We start from the raw sequence: 21,402 nt of genomic DNA on the forward strand, positions 1-21,402 counted from the left end.
AGTAGCAATGATGGATTCATGAATGACTCATTCTTGTTCATCTGACCGTTTACAATGAATCAGTTACAATTTACATCACAAAACTTCAGGATTTGTTCACAAATGAAACTGAGTCAGTGATCCGTTTGCAGCAGTTAAAGTAATATCAGTGAATAACTACTTATATCTTTGTCTGTTCCCCAAACAAAGCTATCAGACGACCTCAGAGGATATACATAATAGCACATGTGTGGTATGGTTCACTTTTATGGTGTTTTTGTGTCCTTTTTAAAGCTTATAAGCTCCACTACCCATTCATTTCATTACTCCTTGTACTTGCAGATAATATACTGAACCATCAATAACAGCCACTTAAGTGCACTTAAAGAGAATATGCTTTTATGACTGTTAAGTACACATTTAAAATGTAATTGTTAACGTTTAAAATTAAATGTTTTATTTTAACGTACATTCTAATGATATAATATACTTTAAAGTCTTATTTTTGGTTGAATATTTTTGTTGTACTGAAAGAAAGAGGTAGACAGAAGTGTTTCTCATGGACTCCAAACTATTATTGTATTCACAATTGCAGTAAGCAGGGCATCAGTGTTGGAGATGGAGGAAGCAGATCACTCCAGAAGTTCAATAATGTTCTAACTTAATGTCTGCCTTTCCAGTGTCTCACCCTTAACTGTCTCAACCATATGGATTTGAGGACAAAGACATTTTACGTTTATGCTAATTACAACAGTCAAGTACAGACAAAGGACTACAAAGATATACCGGTACCATAATAAAGAGACTGTGAATGCCATGGCACAAAAATGAAAAGCCTGATGAGGGAAGGGTGGGCATGTGAGCTTGTTAATGTGTCTGACTCTGTTTGTTCCATCAGAGGATGTGATATTTGAAGGATGAGAGAACCTTTTCGTACCAGAAATGGGAAACTTAGAAGCCATCCTCATTCCACGTATGTACTTTACAGGGAACAGAGAGACAGAAATAAAGAGCGGCAACAAGGAAGTCTGGAAGGGAGACAGAGCGGCAAGTCGGATAGCAAAAAGTGGAGGAAAAAATAAAACATAAGTTAAGGTGGGTGAGGGCCAAACAAAATGCATTGCTGCTGTTCTCGTTCTCATACAGTCTCCTGTTTATAAATAAGTAGTACCGCTGTTACTCCCCTGTCGAGTCGATTATAATGGAATGTTAAGTCTGTGTTTTCAGGGGAAACGCCACACCAAAAACTTCCCAGCATCCTTTCTGCTTAGCAAATGGTGACGCATCATACTGCTGACACAAGTCAGCTGATTTCTGTGTCACGGCAGTGGTTTTAGGCGAGTGGCAGTGCTCCGGCTACAGACGTAGAGACTTTTTTTTCTCCCAGACGCACTGCGGCACAGCCAGACGACTAGAGTGGAGGCACAGGAGCTCACAGCTGCAGTCTACTGGCTTGTTTCGGGGAGGCAGAGGAGCCGAGCACTACCGCCGCTCTTCTACTTTTTGCTGTTGAAGGGTAATTTTAATCGGGGAAGAGCATTCGAAGAGAGTAGAGCTCCAAAAAATAAGACAAACTCTGAGTCAAACAACTTGGAATTAACGTCGGTCTCATTTATGGACAGAAAATTTGGAGAAGCGAGCACGGATCGTGATTTTTTGGGGTGCTGCTGACGGCATCGTCTACAAGTACCGGACCAGGTTCCCAGGCTGAGACAAGTCACTGATAAAAGCTTGGATTCCAGTGCGTCACCGGTCCGTCCCATCATAAACTCGTCCCACCCGAGACGTCCAGTCCGCTGGGCCTGACTGCATTCCCGTTCGCATTGACTGGCCAAAGTTGCCGCTCCACTCCAGGGTTAAGGTGGCTTTTGGTCCCAGACTTAGTCCTTGTCCAGAGGGCAGGGCAGAGGCGAACAGAAACAGCGACGCGGCAGCTAAGCTGAGCTCAACCAGACAGACGCAGTGACCTAAATCAGCCCCAGTCATGTCTGGACGCAGCCAGAGCGAAGCAGACAGAGAGGAAGACAGAGCGAAAGAGAGAGAGAGAGAGGGAAACAGCGACCCACACATACTGACTTGAACATATACTCACACTATGGTAGGTTTAGACGAATGCAATTACCCTGTAATCAAATGTAGTTTGTTTGCCATCCATTTGCGTTCAGTTCTTGCTGATGCTGTGGTTAGTTGAGATTAGCTTGTCTGTGGCTGTGCTTCTATCTTTGTGCCATAGGGATGGAGAGAAATTAAGGAGGCTGTAAGGGGAGGGGGAGACAGAGTTGTCTCTCTCTCCCTCTCTCGCTCTTTTTTCGCCACCGCTTTATTTTGTTCCATTTGCTGGTGTTTATATTCACCGTATGTCTGCGCTGAATACTGCACATCGAAACGTAGAGTCGCCGTCCCCCTCACCTCCCCGTTTGCACTTTTGGGTCCAGGTAAGACATTCATTTATTCGTCTTTTGACAGCCAAATATGCAAACCCATTAGTCTGAGTGCGTGAGGGTGGGCGGTTTTGTGGATTATGTTTATTTGTTTTTTGGTGAATCCGATGCGCATTAAAACCCAAGATTGAGAACAAGATCACATCCCCCTCCTCCCGAGTGCAGACTCCTTGGGAATATTCTGAATTTACAATTGGTAGATTGTGCAGGCATTGCACATTCATCTCAGACTGAAAGAGTCAATACAATCGCTCGGGAATGTGATCGGGTAGTCGTTTAATCACAGTTTGGTGAGAATGATGAAGCGTTTTTAGAGATAAACAAAGGTAGGCACATCTTTTATGTGTGTTTCTTTAGTGAGTTCAATTGAAAGTGTATCATGTATGCTGTTATTTATTTGCTTCTGGCAACAAATATTACATTACATACACCAACACCTTGATCATTTTCTTGGCACAAATCATCCCAGGAACACAATACTGCTCACAGGGTATAACAATCTAGCCATAAGCGGGAGACTGATATCTCAAACATGTCAACTCATATTCCTTCAGCTAGCAAATCACTTATTAGTCACCTCTTGGAAAAGTACAACTTCACAGTTTCAGTCTCATCCACCTGCTCTTTAAGCCACAGGAAGAGCTCTCACACGCAGATGTAATTGATGAGAACTCAAAGCTACCTTGAGGTATTTCTCAGTTAAGAGGCTCTGGTTACAGAGGTAAAAGTTACAGGTGTCATATTACATTTCAGTGCTGTAAGATCTTACGCGATGCTTATGCAAAGTGTTAAGTACAGTCGTGTGTGCAGCATGGCGCCAGAACAACATGTGTCAGATGTTCAGCAGGGTTGGGGTCATCACAAACATGCAGGTGTAGATTCACTTATGTTTTAAATGACAAAACACTTAATATAATTGATAACAATTATTTATTATATGTAAATTGTTTTAATAATAATCAAAATTATTATTATTATATTATATTATATTATATTATATTATATTATATTATATTATATTATATTATATTATATTCTATTCATACCACAACCCACTGAAGAATTAAAGATTACATTAAGATGATTAAAGAGACAACTGACTCCTTGCCAAGCTTCTCTTATATATTACATATATGTGTACTCTGATCTCTCTGTTTTCCTGCCACTGGCAAAAATGGAGGAAGAAGCTACTATATCATATGAATCAAATTACCTCAGAAATGGAAAAAAAAAACAAACAAACAAAAAAAAAAAACATCTGTATTAACAGCGCATTTGTATCTCTGAGACCTAATGATACATAATTTCCTACATTGTTTCCAAAATGTCATGAAATGCATCCAAACATGAAATTGGGGAGCCAAAACGAAAGGTTGTAAACACAGACAGTCAGATAATTTTCATAATGACAAACGTAATCTATCAAGAGGAGCAAAAATTAGCATCTGGTTTAAGATGTGATTTTTTTTATTTTTTTTAATTTTTTTGTTGGTAAATAATGGCACAATTAGGCAAAGTAAATTGACTACCACAAACCGTAGTAAATCATGCTGCGTGATTCATTTAAGTAATCTCCTCCCATAAGTTTTGCGTCTGAAAGGGACACTGTTTACACACCTTTTCATCACTAGTCTTTCAATGTGCGTCTTTAGTAAATCCTGACAATAGTTTTTAATATCAAAAGAGGATTTGCGTGCCATTGTGTCAGTGGTGGGGGTCCATGTTGCCACTTGAAGCCTAAAGTAAGTAAAGTTGGTGGCTATAGCATTTCTGTCACTGCGGTCATTTGTGGTGGTTGAGTTTAGGTTTCCTTCTAGGTTATTGAATATGAATAATATGAATATATTTCATATATTCATAAAATAATATTCAGATTTTTTTTGAATAATTAATACAGTCTCTCTCTGTGCCAACTTTCACACAGGATTCAGTGGCATCTCATCAGTTACACCTTCAAGGACTGTACCAAGCATCCAGTCTTTTCCCCCAACATCATATTGACCGTATTAGCAACATCAGCACTTTTTCCTTAATTGATCTTAAAGTGCTTGCATCAAAGACTCTTAAATACGAAGTTATACTTGCTTACAATGCAGCATTTAATGCAAGTAAATTATGTCATATCAAGATTACATGCATTCAATCTGTTGCTTTTCTTAGTTTTTCATAGCAGAAAGTGGGTCATGCACCTCAGCTCGTGCCATGCTCAGCTTCATACAACAGTTATTATATCCATTTTGACTGAATATAGTGCATTCTGAACCTTTTTTTTTTTTTGTTCTGAACTGCCTTCAATAATTCTTAAATAACTTCAAATGACTGAGCCTGCAACCCATCCACACGCACACCCCTCCACAGCAAACAGCACACATCTGAATGCACTTGAGGTCCTTAAGACAGAGAATTTACAGGCAAACAAGCTGTAAATAGCTCTACCACTCATCCATAAGTTTACAGTAGGATTCCTCATATTGTGGATTCCTCATGTCAAGAAGAAACAAACTCTTTTCAAACACTTTTAGAGGTTGTTGAGATCCCTTAGTCTGTATACACACTTAATTCACTCAGTGTTCTCGATAAGAGCTTGAAATAAATGTCTTAAGGGGGTCATGATGCAATTTTTTAGTTTTTGGTGTAACAGAATATGTTGACATGTTTTAATGTTCAAAACGCACATTATTTTTCAAATACTGTACATTATAGTAGGTCTTCTACACTCAAAAAAAAAAGTTGTTGAATGAACTTAAAAAAATTTGAGTAAACTTTTCCACGAAATTGAATTACATTTTCCAAACAATATCGAATTAGTTTGAAATGATTTGTTGTAATCTTGTTGTGTAAACTTAAATTATTTTAGTCAAGACAACAAGAAGAAAATTGTTCCATTCTACTAGATAAAGTTTAGCCATGCCTAATAGAGAAAGTTGTGTCAGGTTAACTACTCTGAATTTTGTCATGCCTACTATATAAAATAATGCCATGTTAACTACATTCAATTTGGTCATGTCTACTAAATCTAACAATGCAATGTCAACTACAAACATTTTTGTACTGCATACTAGAAACAATTTAAATCATTACACTTATCTAACTTGACTCTACAGTTACTTCCAAATGAAAGTGAAATAATTGTGTTCTATTACATTAAAACCTTTTTACTGTATACCTATAGTCTACTGTGAAGAAAGTCAATATGTTAAGTCAATCCATTTAGTAAAAATCTGTATTTAAAACATGAGCACATTTAACCTTGAGTGTCTTCTTGCTTAAAACTGCAAATATGGCAATTAAACATGCTCATTAAGTTAAAAAATGACAATGCAATTAAAACATGAGCATATAAGAATATAACAATTTTATTTTATTTTGTTTTCTTAAACATGATATTAAATGTGATTGAGAGACGTAATCACCTCTGCTCATCGTGCAAAAATTCAGATACAACTTAATCACATGAGCATACAAGGAAATAAAACACAGCATTCACAAAGGGATCCTCAAACAGCACACCTAAATGAAGAGTTCTGTTTTCTGAGCCTGTGCTTTGGCAGACAATTTACACAAGTTCAGCTCGAGAATCATTTTTTGGAGCACCTTAAAAGTGTAATGGATCTCCTGTGGATGAGTAAGATTTAAAGAGTATATTAGTCCAAGTAGCATGGCTGTAGCCAATGCTACATTACCTAAACCAGAGAGCACCTCCACATCTTCCAGCACAATGCAGATATCTTCAGGGTCTTCTGTTGCATCAGCAAATTCATGCATTACATCACAGAATCCCTAAAAGGTCTTCTTTATGTCCGCTTCGTTTCTTGCAGGGTCATCATCCTTTGAAAAAAAAAAAAACAGTTATTTTTAGTGAACAACTCTACTTCCACAGCACATTCATACAGTCACGAGCCATCTTAAAACAATGCTATGGCGTTCGGTCACCAGATCACAACCCAACTCAACCCCTTTGGCAGACTGTGTTCCACTTTATAATGTAAAATAATACAGTGCCTTTGTCAATATCACAAAAATATCACAACAATGAATAACTATGCTTCCTTAAAATCTCTAACTATCACTTAGTGACTGTTCGAAATTTTTAATTAATTTAGATGACATTAACAAATTACATTTATAAAATACCAGATATTCTCAAGAGCCATTGATACTTCGGTAACACTTTAGAATAATCTCCATTAGTTAATGTTAGTTAATTCTTAAAGTAACATGAACAAACAATGAACAATACATTACTGTATTTATTCATCTTTGTTAATATTAATGAAAATACAGTTATTCATTGTTAGTTCATGCTAATTCACAGTGTATTAACTAATGTTATCAAGCACAACTTTTGATTTGAATAATGCATTAGTAAATGTTGAAATTAACATCAACTAAGATTCATAAATGCTGTAGAAGGATTGTTCTTGCTTAGATCATGTTAACTAATGCAGTTAACTAATGGACCATTATTATAAAATGCTACCGATACTTATTTCAAATCAATATTACTTATCTTTAACCAAAACTGGGCACAATTAAAACAACTGCTGACAGCACACCCTTCCCTCATTCTCTGAAAACAGTTGAATTACTGAGTACAAGCTTTTTTTCCATTTTCTTAATAACAGCGCAGTCCTTGGCACCACCAAATTGGTGCAAATCTTTGCCAAAATACAGGTTCGTGTACTTTAATTTCATCTATAAAATCATTAGTCACTTTATTTTCAAACCAACATACATGGATGCAATGCCATTAACCTAAACGAGCGCCTTGTAAAATATATTAATTTATTACTGAACAAACGGAATGTAATTACTTTGTATGTTAAAGGTTTTTTTTTTTTTTTTTTTTTTTTAAGTGTGACGTGACATACGGCCAAGTATGGTGACCCATACTCAGAATTCGTGCTCTGCTTTTAACCCATCCAAGGTGCACACAGACAGCAGTGAACACACACACACACCCGGAGCAGTGGGCATCATTTATGCTGCGGCGCCCGGGGAGCAGTTGGGGGTTCAATGCCTTGCTCAAGGGCAGCTCAGTCGTGTTATTGAAGGTGGAGAGAGAACTGTACATGCACTCCCCCCATCCACAATTCCTGCCGGCCCGAGACTCAAACTCACAATGCTTAGATTGCAAGTACGACTCTCCAACCATTAGGCCACGACTTCCCCGTGAAGCCTGGAATTAAACTGCTGTTTTCATCAGGCCAGAGGAGAACTGGCACCCAGATTAAATAAAGTTTCTCCCAAAGTATATTTTCCATTTCTGTCACTAATTAAAGGGATAGTTCACTTTCAAATTAAATTTAGGTATGTTTTAGCTTACCTCAAGGGCATCCAAGATGTAGATGTTTTTTGTTTCCATAGTAGCTTACATTTTTATATTTTTAGGTCAAACTGTTCTTGTCTGTGACTAATATAATGGAGGTCTATGGTCACCACCTCAAAGAGCATGCACAGAGAATTCCAAATTAAACAATTCCCCACCGTAAGTACACATTGATGACCTAAGACACGAAACAAACGGTTTGTGTAAGAAAATGAACTATTTATTTTGGTTTTATCTCCTGTACACAACCACGTCCAACTGATCTGAGTGCACGAGTGCTTCCTGACGAGACGTGCGCACGCGCTCTGGCTTAGTCTGCGCAAGCGCGGAAAGTGCCGGAAGCGATCTCTCGCGCGTGTACATCACTCATTGTTTACTGTTTACCACACAATACACCACCAATCTGCATTGTCTGAAATATAATGCAGTAACTGTAATTATTAATTTGTTTATAATGCACCCTATAATCGTTGCAATTATAATAAACAACACATTACTCACTCTATTGACAGTGTGCCATTGGGTCCCTCTGGCATTGGACGTCGCCTCCAGTTTATACGTGGCAAACTAAATACAATGTGCAAAACGCTGCATCTCAACCGCGGAGAAAACCAAGGATCATCAGTCAGGCAGGTGTGTGGTGCGATACTGTCAAAGTCCTTGTCGTCTTGTAGTTGTTCCATTCGTGACAACATATGCTCTCCACTTCTGTCGGCATCTCACAACACTTGCTACTAAAACACCACCAATTTTTAAGAGATCTCGGTCTCTGAGGCTTGAAGACGTGCTGCCGTAGCGGATGCTTCCATGATCGCTCCTGAGTACTTTATCTGTGTATTCTGGTTCAAATATGGCTGTGACAAATTCAACATTGTCTGTTGATGTATTGAAATCATCTTCAATTGCAATTTCCTGTACGTATAAATATGTTTAAATCTTCACAGTGTAAGGTAACACTTCAGAAATCTCTGTGTAAACCATAGACAGTAAGTGTAAACAATGAGTGTGCTTTCCGCGCTTGTGCAGACTAAGCCAGAGCGCGCACACGTCACACAACAGGAAGTACTCGCGTCCTCACATCAGTTGGACCTGGTTGTGTACAAAAGGTAAAAACGATATAAATACTGTTTGTTTTCTTACACAAACCGCTCGTTTCGTGTCTTAGGTCATCAATGTGTACTTACGGTGGGGAATTGTTTAATTTGCACTTCTCTGTGCATGCTCTTTGAGGTGGTGACCATAGACCTCCATTATATTAGTCACAGACAAGAACAGTTTGACCTAAAAATATCAAAATGGGAAATACTGCAGAAACAAAGACACCTACATCTTTGAAGTCCTTGAGGTAAGCTAAAACATACCAAAATTTAATTTGAAAGTGAACCATCCCTTTAAGTTTTGGTTCCTTGCCACTGCCACCTTTGGCGAATGGGGATGCTTGACTGATTGCATAGACACTATTGGAAGAGAGTTGAACTGGATGATGACATCACTGAATAATCAATGAACTGACTTTTTCTTAAAAAACAAAACAAAAACTGTCTGTTTGTTATTGTCCTCTTGCATTACAGACAAACTATTTTCCTGTTTAATTATGCTGCTTTGACAATGTGTATTGTGTAAAGTGCTATATAAATAAAGGTGAATCTAATTGACTATTAAGAACTGTGCTTATCAAACAGGATGATATCACGTAAACCTAAACCAGTGGCTGTGTGGAGTACAAAGGTTTAAAGAGAAGTTAACATCAGTCATTTAATTCATATCTGAGCTTTACAATTTACTCAATATTTTAACATTTAAAAATGTACATTAACTCTTTACCCATCAGCAGTTTTGATGGGGAATGTCTTTTGATATTTAAACATACAAACGTATATATATATATATATATATATATATATATGAGAAAGTGTCTCTGCTTTTAAATTGAAAAAATTTCATGTCACGTCTTTTGCAAGGTCAAGTTTGTTATTACTTGTGATAACTGTTTGTAACGAAAAAGAACTCACCAAATACTCCATCATATTCATCTTCATTCAGGTAGATGCACAGCCCCTTGAGAATGCACTCTTGCTTGGTCTCCATGGTGGCATTGTAAGAAAACAGACAAAACATTTTTTCAAGTTTCTGATATTCATACATGACACCCTCCAATACACATCTCTGAGCCATTATGCATTACAGAGCACTATATCAATAGCTTGTATTAAAAAGCAATATTTAAAAAAACTGAAAAAAAAAATAAAAATACTACCTGAGACATTGGCAGCATCACATCTTGAATCTTTTTTCTAAACACTCCACCCTTTTTGGTAAACACTTTTAGCAGATCATCAGAGAACAGATCCAGTTTGAATTTTGGAGTGTAAAGGAAGGGTTATGATCCGATGAAATTCATCATTTATCTGAAGACATAAGTTACAGAGGTCTTGTTTATGGGCAATTCAGCAAAGAAAAAAAAAGGTTAAAATGCTACAAAGAAAACAAAATATTTAGTACAGGGTCAGGGTGACAACTTATTTATGACAGAAATCATTTTCGATTATTCCTCTTGATATATTAATCGCAAGTAACAGAATAACATTATTAACACATACATAAACGTTATTAGCTGCCTACACAGACATAATTTCGGTCCATGATCATAATCTAGCTCGCAGAAGAAATGCAAAAACTCCACTTACAATTACTGAAGCAGCGAAATGTAATACTTACGTCGCTAAAACACTATTTGTTGTTTAAGACGAGAGACTCCGTGAACGCGGTGAATTCAGTCACGAGCACGTGAACTTAACAAGCGTGACTAATCTAAAGCCTTGGATTGGCTGCTGTGCGCTTTGATTGGCATCTCAATCGTTTTAACAATGACGAGCAATAAATTAAATATAGATGAGGAAGACCTAAAATATACATTTGAAACTTTGTCACCCTAACAACAGCTAAATGCAGAGTAAGAATTTAAAATCCTAGGGGACAATTTGGCAATTTCTAATTTTCGGGCGTGTCTTATGGCCCGTTTTATACATTAATTCATGATACTGAAGGGTTTTCTGTTCTCTCTTGTTCCGCGATTCTTCATTTTAACGTTATTTGATACTTTTAGGAAAAAAAGAAAGTCTGCACCACGTGCTGAATCCAGAAACCTAACATCAGCTACAAACGACACACTTAAGAGCTATTTTCATACAGTGCTTATAGAAAAAAACTTTCTGGTATGCAACAAGATATTAAGAAAGCATATTTTAATTAGTTTGTTAATTAAATAAAATTAGATGGACGGTGATAGATAAGAAAAAAATGCCACTTAACCAATTCACATGTTCGCTGCTGAGCAATCCATCTGCATCCGTTTCCGTTGATGACGTGCATCCGGTTATGATGAACAAAAAATATTCTTGTTGACTCAATTAAAAAAAATGTTGTAAACCTAATTTTTTGAAAATTTCATTGTTTCTGTTAAATATAATTAAGTTGACACCATTTTTACAAATAGTTATGTTGTATGTGCTCATGTTAATTAATTAAATTGAACAAAGAGCAAAAATCATTTTTTTGAGTGTATGCCCCGCCTCTCGTTGTTTTCTACAAAGTCCCTCCCTCGGACAAGCGCAGTCTGCTCTGATTGGCCAACTGACCCAGTGCATTGCGATTAGCTGAACACCACAAGCACTCATTGGAAATGTAACTTCCCTTTCCATAATCGCGAGCTTCATCTATCATAATAAATGTAAAAACACTTAATAATGTCCTTAGTTTTACCATCAGTTCAAGCCCGAAAGGGGAACAGAGTGGCGTGACAGACACAGTAACCGCGTTTCCACTGTCGGGCCAGTGCAAGCCAGGGCTTAAAACAGGCGGGGCAGGGCGGGGCGGGGCTAATAGCACAAAGGCCAGAATAGTGCAGCGTTTTCAATGTTGGTCCTGAAGCTTCACTTAAATATGCCCTTTACACGCAACCTCATCATTTCACCAACAAAGAGAAGTTATCAGAAAACTAAGAAATAAGTCACTGGAACTAGAGCGATCACAAAACGAACATGATAAAAGTGGCTGTTTGTTTGCATGCTTTGTTAACTATTTTAATTCAAAAGCATTAATGTTTTAATATAGAATATGTGCTACATTGATCATAATGAATTAATTTATCAGGACTCAAAATTAGTCACACAGAAATACATTTATTTTTATTATTTCTATTTTATTTATTTTTAACGCTTCAGCATTATGAAAATAGCCTGCTTATTAATTTGAGTCTGTTTATGTTTATTTGTAGCCTATAAGTCAAATTTAGAATGAATGATATTTATGATAATATCTCTATTTTTATAAAAGCTCCCAAACAAAAACTATTATTATATTTTTATGATAGACATAGAGCGAAACTCTCTTGACGAGACTTATGCATATATACACGCAACACGCAAAACTTAAATATTCAGTAGCAAATACATAACCTAATAACAAAACATACTTACAGTATCTGATTCAGAAGTGCCAGATTGTCGTAGCAAAGTCAGAATTACCTCCTCTCCTAGATTCATAAAATGGTTTTCCATAAAATGCATTGCTGTTTCTGTTGTAAGTAATCTTAAAGATTCCTACATTACTGACACCACGCCTTCTTTCTTTGCGTGAATGTTTTGGGTGGCATTACTCAAATATTTCCACATAGTGATGTTGACATGGGGGCGTCTTAGAATGAGCCGGTTTAGGGGGCATGGCAGAGTCTTAACTTTGATAAACCATCTCTTTGGTTTGAGACTTTAGTCTTTGCAACTTCAGGGATCTTATCTTTGCGCAATCAGCTTGTAACACTCCACAGAGAAAAGAAAACTTGAAATCGCATCATATGAACCCTTTAACTGAAATTCTGTAGATTCCTCTAAATAAACATCCTTATTTTTGTCATGTTCAATAGCCTGCAGTTGTCATTAACACGATAACATGATAATTTTCTCTAACTGACAGCAGACTGCTCTGCTCTGCTCCATATGTGGGACAGTGACACATGAACTGCAAAATCATGGAGGACACACTGTTGAATTACCATCCTATGTATTTATACGATGCCATCCAAACTGAGGACAAACATTTTCAAATGCAATGTAGCCCCAAAACACACATTTGCCAAATTGTTTGAGGCTGAAATTTTCAGCATGCATGTGATTAGCATATTTAGCACATTGCGTTGTTAATATCAAGCCATGTTTTCATGCTGTTCCAATCAGTTCAGTGTCTTTTGAATGCATAAATAAGCAGGATTATTGCACTGACTAGCTTTGTTATTGTTTCATTACACCCTCACAAGTAAGCAAATGATTAGAATGCACTTCAGGGCACTTGGCTTCATTATGGCTGTGTAATATTCAGCCGAGCTCATGTCCATTTTTAAAGCTGGCATGGGTTGTACTGTGCCTCCGTGTTTTGCTGCGGTCACTGGGCCTGTTATTTCCCCTGAGCTTTTCCTTTTATAACCACCTGAATCTAGCTCACCTCAATATCTGAATCAAAACTGAATTACACAGATACACAGACTGTTTTTATTAAAAATCATGACTTGATTTCAGGTATTTACTGTAGTCATTATGCATGCTAATTACACGGTTCTCCTGAATGCTTAATTCTCATTGGACAGTCGTGGTATTCTGCAGTCAAATGTTTTAGCATAATTGCCCCATAACTATACTTTTGCAAAGCTGTGCTATTTCCTTGTCTCTTGTAGCATTTTTTGCTCATGTATTAAACTAATTTACTTAACACAATATTTAATGTTTGTTTGTTTATTTATTTAAGTAGCTTTGTAATAAGCAGGATAATGTTAAGCAAATGAACAATCAAGCAAACCCCTTCAGATAGTACCCCTCTTCTTGACATTGAGGGTTTATAATGATCCACTAAATGTGCTTTATGATTTACCAGTGTTCATTTAATTTATGTAATACTTATGCTCTATTTTAGTATGTATTAATAGTTGTATTTTTTTTTTTTTTTTTTTTTAATTTAAATTTAGGTTTTGTGTGCTTTTATTTCAATTATATTCTTTTTTATATATTTATATAAAAATATTTCTTTCTTTCTTTCTTGATTATTTCTGTTTTTGGAATTTTAGTTAGTTGCCAAAGCAACATTTATAGTTTTTCCAAAAAGAGGCACTTCATTTGACAGCAATTACAGCTGATAACAAATGATAACCTGCACTTAGTATTTAAGCACTGATGGTAACTTGGGGTTTATTTTGGTTTATAATGACCTGCTGATTGTAAACTGTCCCTTACATACCAAAAGCAGATGCAGCAGAAAGTCAAGAAATCGTGTTCTGTTATTGCTGACTATAAACTCCTTCACAGTTGACTCCCAGAAATGTTGTTTATATAAATAGATAAGTCGATACAGCTCAACACAGCATGCCTGCATAAACACGATTCGGTTTTCTCCAGAATAGCTCTCTGCAGAGGCTGCTTGGCATTCCTTCGCAAGCTTTATGGTCCAGTATGAGGCATTAGGGCGTAAGATCTGAGCAGTGGTTCCTATGAGGATCCTTTGGCTATGCTGTGCAATCTGCCGCTCACCACTGACAGCAGTCCATACACACACCAGCATCATTACCCATTCCCACTGAAGCTGAGCTCCGCTCTGTTTGTGTGTTTACAGTAAACGGCTGGATAAAAGGCGGGCTGAAGTGAGTTGGTCAGAAAGGCCTTGCCAAACCCACAGTCTGGTCTGCTGCTTTGCTACCGCTGTGGTGTTTTGATGTGCGCTGCTGTGCAGATGCAGTTTCTGGGCGATCACCAACAAGCTACCGTACAGAAGGAGACTTTAGTAAAGTAAGGAATATCTTTCAAGGTTAGTGTCAAATCCTAAGGGCACCGTGATCCAGCTGTTGCTTTATAGCACATATTCAGATTGCCGGGCCATGTGGCATCTGTCCCTGCTTGCTCCGCCAAAAACAGTTCAACAGAAGAGAGGATGCCCTTGTAAAAAATGTTGTATTGAATGTACATTTGTAGTGTATTTTAAATTGTAAAAGTATATATATATATATATAACTTGCAAATAATTTTCCAACAATTAAGCAGCTCTTTACAGCAGATGGAGCTTGTGAATTAATTCTGTTCTGACATTTTATATCAATTTCCATAATAGTATTAATATATATATATATATATATATATATATATATATATATAAATATGGGTACATTATTTCTGTGCTCCATTAATGATGAAAGACTAGAGACACCTCTGATTGTTGAAGTAAGTACTCTTTTTAAAAGTATGCTAAAGTGTAGTTATTTTTCAAGGGTGTGCATGTTCCAACTTATTCCCTTTAATTGATAAGGACAGTCAAATTCTTCCTTACACTAGAAATCTACTGGACTTCCTCATGTTCGTCCAATTACTATGCTTACCAGTGTTTTATATTTGCAGTCGGATCAGTTTGAATGCCCACGTCTGCAGACGGAAATGCATGAGCCAGCCTTCAGATGACCTCGCACCATATCGTTCAGCTTATACAACAAGTCCATTATGGGTATTATTCAGTAGTCTAGCCTAACAGATACCGGCTGCTCCAACTATATGATGCGCGCTGTGTTATTGTGTTCTGCCAGTCTGCAGCGCACGAATAAACACTTCACCAGACTGATGAAAAGACCCCAAAACCATAAGAACAAAATGTACAAATAGGGACAGAAAGCAAAGGCAATAAATCTGAAAGCATTGAGAGCTTCCTGAGAACAGACAAGCAATGAAAGGTTATTCAGACACCTGTTCGGTTTGAAAATATGACTTTTCTTTCACACTTTTTTATTTTATTTTATTTTTGCAAGCCTTGCAATACAAGAGGTCGGGATTGTTGCCTATAACCTACGAAAAAGAGAGAGCGATGCTGTCATTGAAGTGCAGGGCCTATGAGGGTCTATATCACTGGTTGTTTATGTGTTGATCTGCCCGGAGGTGGTCCACCATCAAACCGAATTCAAAAGAAGTCCCCTCTGCTTGATCTTATCACAAATTGCATGGAGCCCCGTGCTACTGGAGCAGAATGATTGGTGCTGCAGGGCCAAACATCCTCCCTGCTCTCCATCAACGGAGAGTAGGACAAAATGTTTTCTACAACATGAGTTCTGCTTGCACAAGCAACACATAAGTCACCTCTGCATATAAACACATACTGACACAGAAACACACCCCCATGTTGTTCACTTCGAGTAAGATTCTGTATGTAAGTTATACATAGTGAGTTCAATTACTTTCTGAGTGATGCATTACTACATACTGTGTTCAAGAAATTTGCTTATTACTGTTGTTTAAAAATGATACTAAAGGCTACAGCACATGAGATGACAAACTCTGTTGTTCACAATCAAGCATTTTTCTTCTTTATTTCAGTAAGAAAATCCTGCTCCAGTGTGGCACAAGTCATGGAGGAAGACAGGGCTTTGGAAGGAGAAAGAAAACCTTTGTTTTTGTTTTTCTGTCCATGGAGAAGTATGTGAAGGCATTAATTGATAATGTCTCTCCAAGAAACATAAATGTTGTTGGGAAAGCTATTTATTAGCTTGCCAAGGTAGTTCAACTCTATAAGAAAGCAAGCAAAAAGAACTTATCTATATCGACTGAAGCTACTTAGTTCATTATTCACTCACCCTCGTGTCATTCAAAACCTGTATTTCTTTTCTTCTTCTGTGTGACTTTTGGGTTTTGAAAATCAGTAGGAACCAAAGAGTTTTTGTAACCATTGACTACCATTATCTGGTCTAAAAAAAACATACATTTATCAAAATATCTTATTTTTGTACAATGAGAGTAAACATATCAAACATACACTACTGATTAAAGTTTGGGTGTCGCTAAGATAATTAGTAGTAGTAGAAATATCTTATGTCTTTAATATTTTTATTCTCACCAAAGTGAAATTTAATGTTATAAATTGTAATATTTAAACATCACAATTTAAACACATAACACATTGTTTCCGTTTACGCCTTTAAAAATAAAATTTATTCCTGTGCACAGTAATATTTATGCTGTATAAATAGAAATAAGCCATAGATGCAATAATTATGCTCCATACTTTTAAGTGGTTGTATACATTTTAATAAAAATAAATAAAAACTAGAATACAACCTAATTTGTATAACTTAACAGCAGCATTTACCCAAATATTTTGATAGAATTTTTTTTATTTTTTTTTTATTTATTTTTTTGCTGTTCATTCACAAGACTGCTCTACTGTCACTGATTAATGCAGTTAAGTCATTGTCACTGTGGAATACGATATGTGTCTGAACATTCCCTATGCTGGTGTATTTTTCCTTAACACCAATGCCTCTCTTACACTCATAACCCTACGTGCCACATCCTGCAAGAGGATTTTAAAGATTCCGTGCAATTTTCAATAATGTTCCGCGGGTCCAATAACTCCAGGTCCACAGAGGCCACTGAATCAGCATTTCAAAGAGAAACTCCTTTCCACAAAGACCTTTCAATTGAAATAGTAATCGAAAAAAAGTTTCTTCTTCCCAGTCTTATGGGCTCAACTCTGATTGACCCCTCTCAATCTGTGCCTCTCTGTTGTAAAGAACAGGCATAAAATAAGTCAGAGTTAATAGAGTTTAAGACTAAAAGCCAAACCGCATTGGAATAGGAAGAAGATGGAAAGAGTCAAGGGAGGGAGAGGGACTGAGGCAGAGAGAGATTGAGCAAAGAGAGAAGAGAGATAGAGAGAGAGAGATCCCTAAGGGATGGGGATTGGGTCTGGGCTGCCTGAGGACAGTCTCGCCTCTAATTGGCTGAATGCCTCCGCTCGGAATTCCCACAATGCCTTGTGTTTCAGTGACTTTCTCTAAACTCTCAGTGGACTCTTCAAGGTTACCGTCACTCTTCCGTGTTATCGCTGCACTCTAAGCCACTGTAGAAAATCTGTTTTCAGCGTAGCCATGAAGGATTTCTGAGAATAGCTGAATATTCAAAACCAAAATGGGTGATCATTCGCCTCAAATGACACACATACAGCTTTTTCAACTTTTGTGATATATTTCACTCAGCACCACAATAAAACAGGCATTGGGTGAATATAAAATCGGATTAGAGTGAAACATTGAAGGTGAACAATAACTAGATTTTCTTATGTATATGTTTTGTTTTTACAGCCGTCAGCGTCGTGCTGCGACTGAATTGTATCTGCATTAATCTTGCCGTCTTCCTCACAAACAGACTGTTGTATGTATCAAATAAAGAGGATGTAATGAAAAGCATGCCCTTGAATCCTACAGCCACCGAGGTGTCTTTTCACTTCCATTGCTGCACAGAGAATCTGCCTTTTTGCTTTCCTTCCAGCATCGCCAAAGATAACCGAATAACATCTTGTGTGAATCAAAGTGGAATCAAATAAAGAAATCATCTCTACTTTCATTTTGCCCGAGTCTTTTCTTCTGGAAGCCACAGGTATTAAGCAAGTGAAGACATTTTGTGATATTAAAGAGGAAGCTGAAAGAAAATAGTTGTCGCCGCAATTGCATTAGTGTTGTAGTGAGATATTTGCTGCTGTGTTTGCATATGTAATCTAAAATAGATTGATAAGAAGCAGAGGGGTGCACGGACTAATAAACCATACCCCTTGACCCCAGTCTATGCTTTGATCCCATGGATGAGGGGAAAATATGCATAAATCCCACTTCATATACAGAACCTCATACGGCAGTTGAGATTTTCAGGAAGCTCCATCTATATGATGAGAATAACAGTATTAAAACATTTATGAATGCCTACAGAATGAACAAAGTTTGCATTCCCTGTGCGTTAGCAGTTTTCCATAACAATATTTCGCCAGAAGCCATCTTCCTTTCTCAAATGTGAGCTTTCATTCAGCATTATTATCAATTATGCAGTAGTATTCGCCTTCTGCTGGAAATTCATTAGAAGATCAATTGAAATCACTTATGTCTAGCAGCAAAATCATTATTTATGAGCTAGAAATCCTTAAGAAGCTAAAGAGGAGGAAAAAAAAACATTTTCAAAGGAGTATTGATTTAACAACTACCTTGGACTTCAGCCAAAAGAGTGTTGTGTTCTACACTTTCAGTGGATTACAGCAGTATGGGCTCATACAGGAACTGTGCACATGGCATTTTAAAAGGACCTTGGATGTTTATTGTGAATGTAGGGAATTTCTATAAAAGACTTCAAGGCAATCCATTGTACTGTACTTGTTTTTAAATATAGAGATTATATAATATATGAATTGCTTTTGGAACAAAATGTGCTTATAACAAACAACATACATATGTAGCTATAATGGCAGCCAACAACATATTTTCATATAATAAAACCAACAACAGTTCTCTTCAAAATGACATAATAGGAGACAATAGGAGACTGTGCTCTCAATGAAGTAATTTTTTTGTAAATGTACGGAAAAATCATTTAAAGACATAATCAAACAGACAATGAACACTATTAACAGAAATTATTATATTGTGCAATCAAACTTGTAGCAAAATTAGGTAGTTCTGTATTTTGTTTCAGGGTTGGCATCATCTGAGGTCCTCTGAGGGGTTGGCATCATCTCTTCTCAGGTGTTCTGAATCCAGACTGAAGCTTGAGGAACATCCTGGTTACTTTGTGATGTCAATCCCATGGAAAAAAAAACAGAGAAACAAAAACATTTAGTAACATGCTTCTTGAATTGTGTTATTTTTACATTAGGTGTTGAAAAGCTTATATAGTATGCTAAGGCACTTTTACCCACTGTGACATGCTATTGAGCTATGGTATTACAGAAGGTCAATGTGTGTTTAATGAACTGTAACTGTTCTGGGAAATAATGGTAGGAAAAGTTCAATAGACTTCATAAAGCCAATACTTGCCAGAAATTGATTTTCAAAAATAAACCTACCCTGAGAAATGCTCACTGGAGTACATGCAGCCTCCATTGTGTGTTATAAATATAACTGTGACTTTTATTTATTTACATAATTTATTTTCATTGGTAAAGCCTGCAGGGATGATTTATAATGCAGGAATACAAATACATTTAGCATATGAATGGTTTTATGAACCACACAAAAATGAATTCTGGGCAGGTCTCGTAAATGAAGCTCAGTGACAGTGACCAGTGGATACTCTGCAGTCAATGGGTGCCGTCAGGAGGAGTCTAAACAGCTGATAAAAACATCATAGTAATCCACAAAAACACAATTAACATATTATGTAGCAAAATGTTGGTCTAGAAATAAATATATGTTTGCTTCACCGGTATAAATGTTAACTGAAAAAAAAATAAAAATAAAACATCTGCACATGAGAAATCCTTTTTAGAAACACTGAGACACATCTCTGTTCTCTGCGCTTGGAGATTTTGAGATTCACTATAACTAACAAGTTATCGAAAAAATAACCAGCAACAACCAGCTAAACACACATCTCTCTCTCTCTCTCTCTCTCTCTCTCTCTCTCTCTCTCTTAACAGCAGAACTAAACACTGTCTCATTAGTTTACCCGTGAATATACTGACATTTGAAAATCCCACATGTGCGTTGGGTTATATATTTAGCCTGGACATTTATATCATACAAATGAAGACGTCATACAGGAGGCGTGCTTTGACATTTGAAAATGAGCGAAATGAAATATCTGCTATGTAAATAATGACATTGTTATTTATTTTACAGCTTGCCTGAGGATATGCAGTACTTCTTTAATGTCACAGATTAAAGATTAAAAGCAACACTTTAGAAGCAAGAGATTTTCATCATAGTGTGAATCTCAACTAATACTGGGCTCAAATATAGCCAGATCACTCCCATGCATTTCAATATGCGCCGTATTACATATAATCTGCAGTCCTCCATGCTAATCTGCTTTCAGCAGATAATATTAGCATTGACCAGTTTCTTTTAACATTCCAGAAGATATTATTACTGACCACAGGCTGATTGGTGGCGGGAGAGGAAGTACTGGTAATTTTTTTAAATATAAAAATAATCAGATTTGTGATTTACTAAATACCAGAGCCTCTTGGGATGTTAATACGCTTATCTGGCGGCAACAACAAACTAGCAGTTATACCGTCAACAGTCTTAGCATTTCACAAAAGGCTGATCAACAGCACTGCTGTTTATCTCTCTCAGACCAGTCAACAATGAGCCAAATATAATATAAAAAAAATTTAGTCATGTTAAACACGAAACAATATTCACAGCCAAACTGCTGTAATGTGACACATGACATACAAGAAACTGAATGAATGAATATATATATTTTTTTATAAGAGGATATATTTTTCTGAATATAAGATTGCTGAAATGTTGAAAAAGCTATTTGCCTACTGGCTAACATTATGCAATAACTTTTCAGGCCTAGATGACTAGATGGTTTTTAAAGTTATTATTATAATTTATCTATTTGTTTTTTCTGAATAAACTTGTTATACTGAAGACTGGATTAATAATGCTGAAAATCGTCTAAGGTTACGTATGTAACCCCTGTTCCTCGAAGGAACGAGATGCTGCGTCGAGAACGTTTTGGGGAACGCCTCCAGTGTGATGTCCCTGTGGAGAAACAGGCCTGTAGGAACTCCAGCACTGTACCAATCGGGCAGTTAACTGGGTCGAGCTAGCGGTCCCCGCACCAAGAAGTGAAAAGCTTC

General features: G+C 36.9%; 2 long non-coding RNA genes across 3 annotated transcripts; one reads left to right on the top strand and one right to left on the bottom strand.

Annotated features, from left to right (window-relative positions):
- The first annotated feature begins 906 nt into the window (after positions 1 to 906).
- Positions 907 to 18,161, top strand: LOC127934880 (uncharacterized). Of its 2 annotated transcripts, XR_008147926.1 has the most exons (3): positions 907 to 2,077; positions 2,213 to 2,414; positions 14,404 to 18,161. It is a non-coding gene; the product is annotated as an uncharacterized LOC127934880 (long non-coding RNA). The 2 variants fall into 2 exon arrangements; XR_008147925.1 differs by lacking the exon at positions 2,213 to 2,414.
- On the bottom strand, positions 5,455 to 10,152 carry LOC127934881 (uncharacterized). Its single transcript, XR_008147927.1, has 3 exons — positions 10,007 to 10,152; positions 9,762 to 9,831; positions 5,455 to 6,248 (listed from the first exon to the last, which is right to left on the bottom strand). It is a non-coding gene; the product is annotated as an uncharacterized LOC127934881 (long non-coding RNA).
- Positions 18,162 to 21,402: the final 3,241 nt, after the last annotated feature.

Source organism: Carassius gibelio, chromosome A19, assembly GCF_023724105.1.
Source record: "Carassius gibelio isolate Cgi1373 ecotype wild population from Czech Republic chromosome A19, carGib1.2-hapl.c, whole genome shotgun sequence".
Classification (NCBI taxonomy): domain Eukaryota; kingdom Metazoa; phylum Chordata; class Actinopteri; order Cypriniformes; family Cyprinidae; genus Carassius; species Carassius gibelio.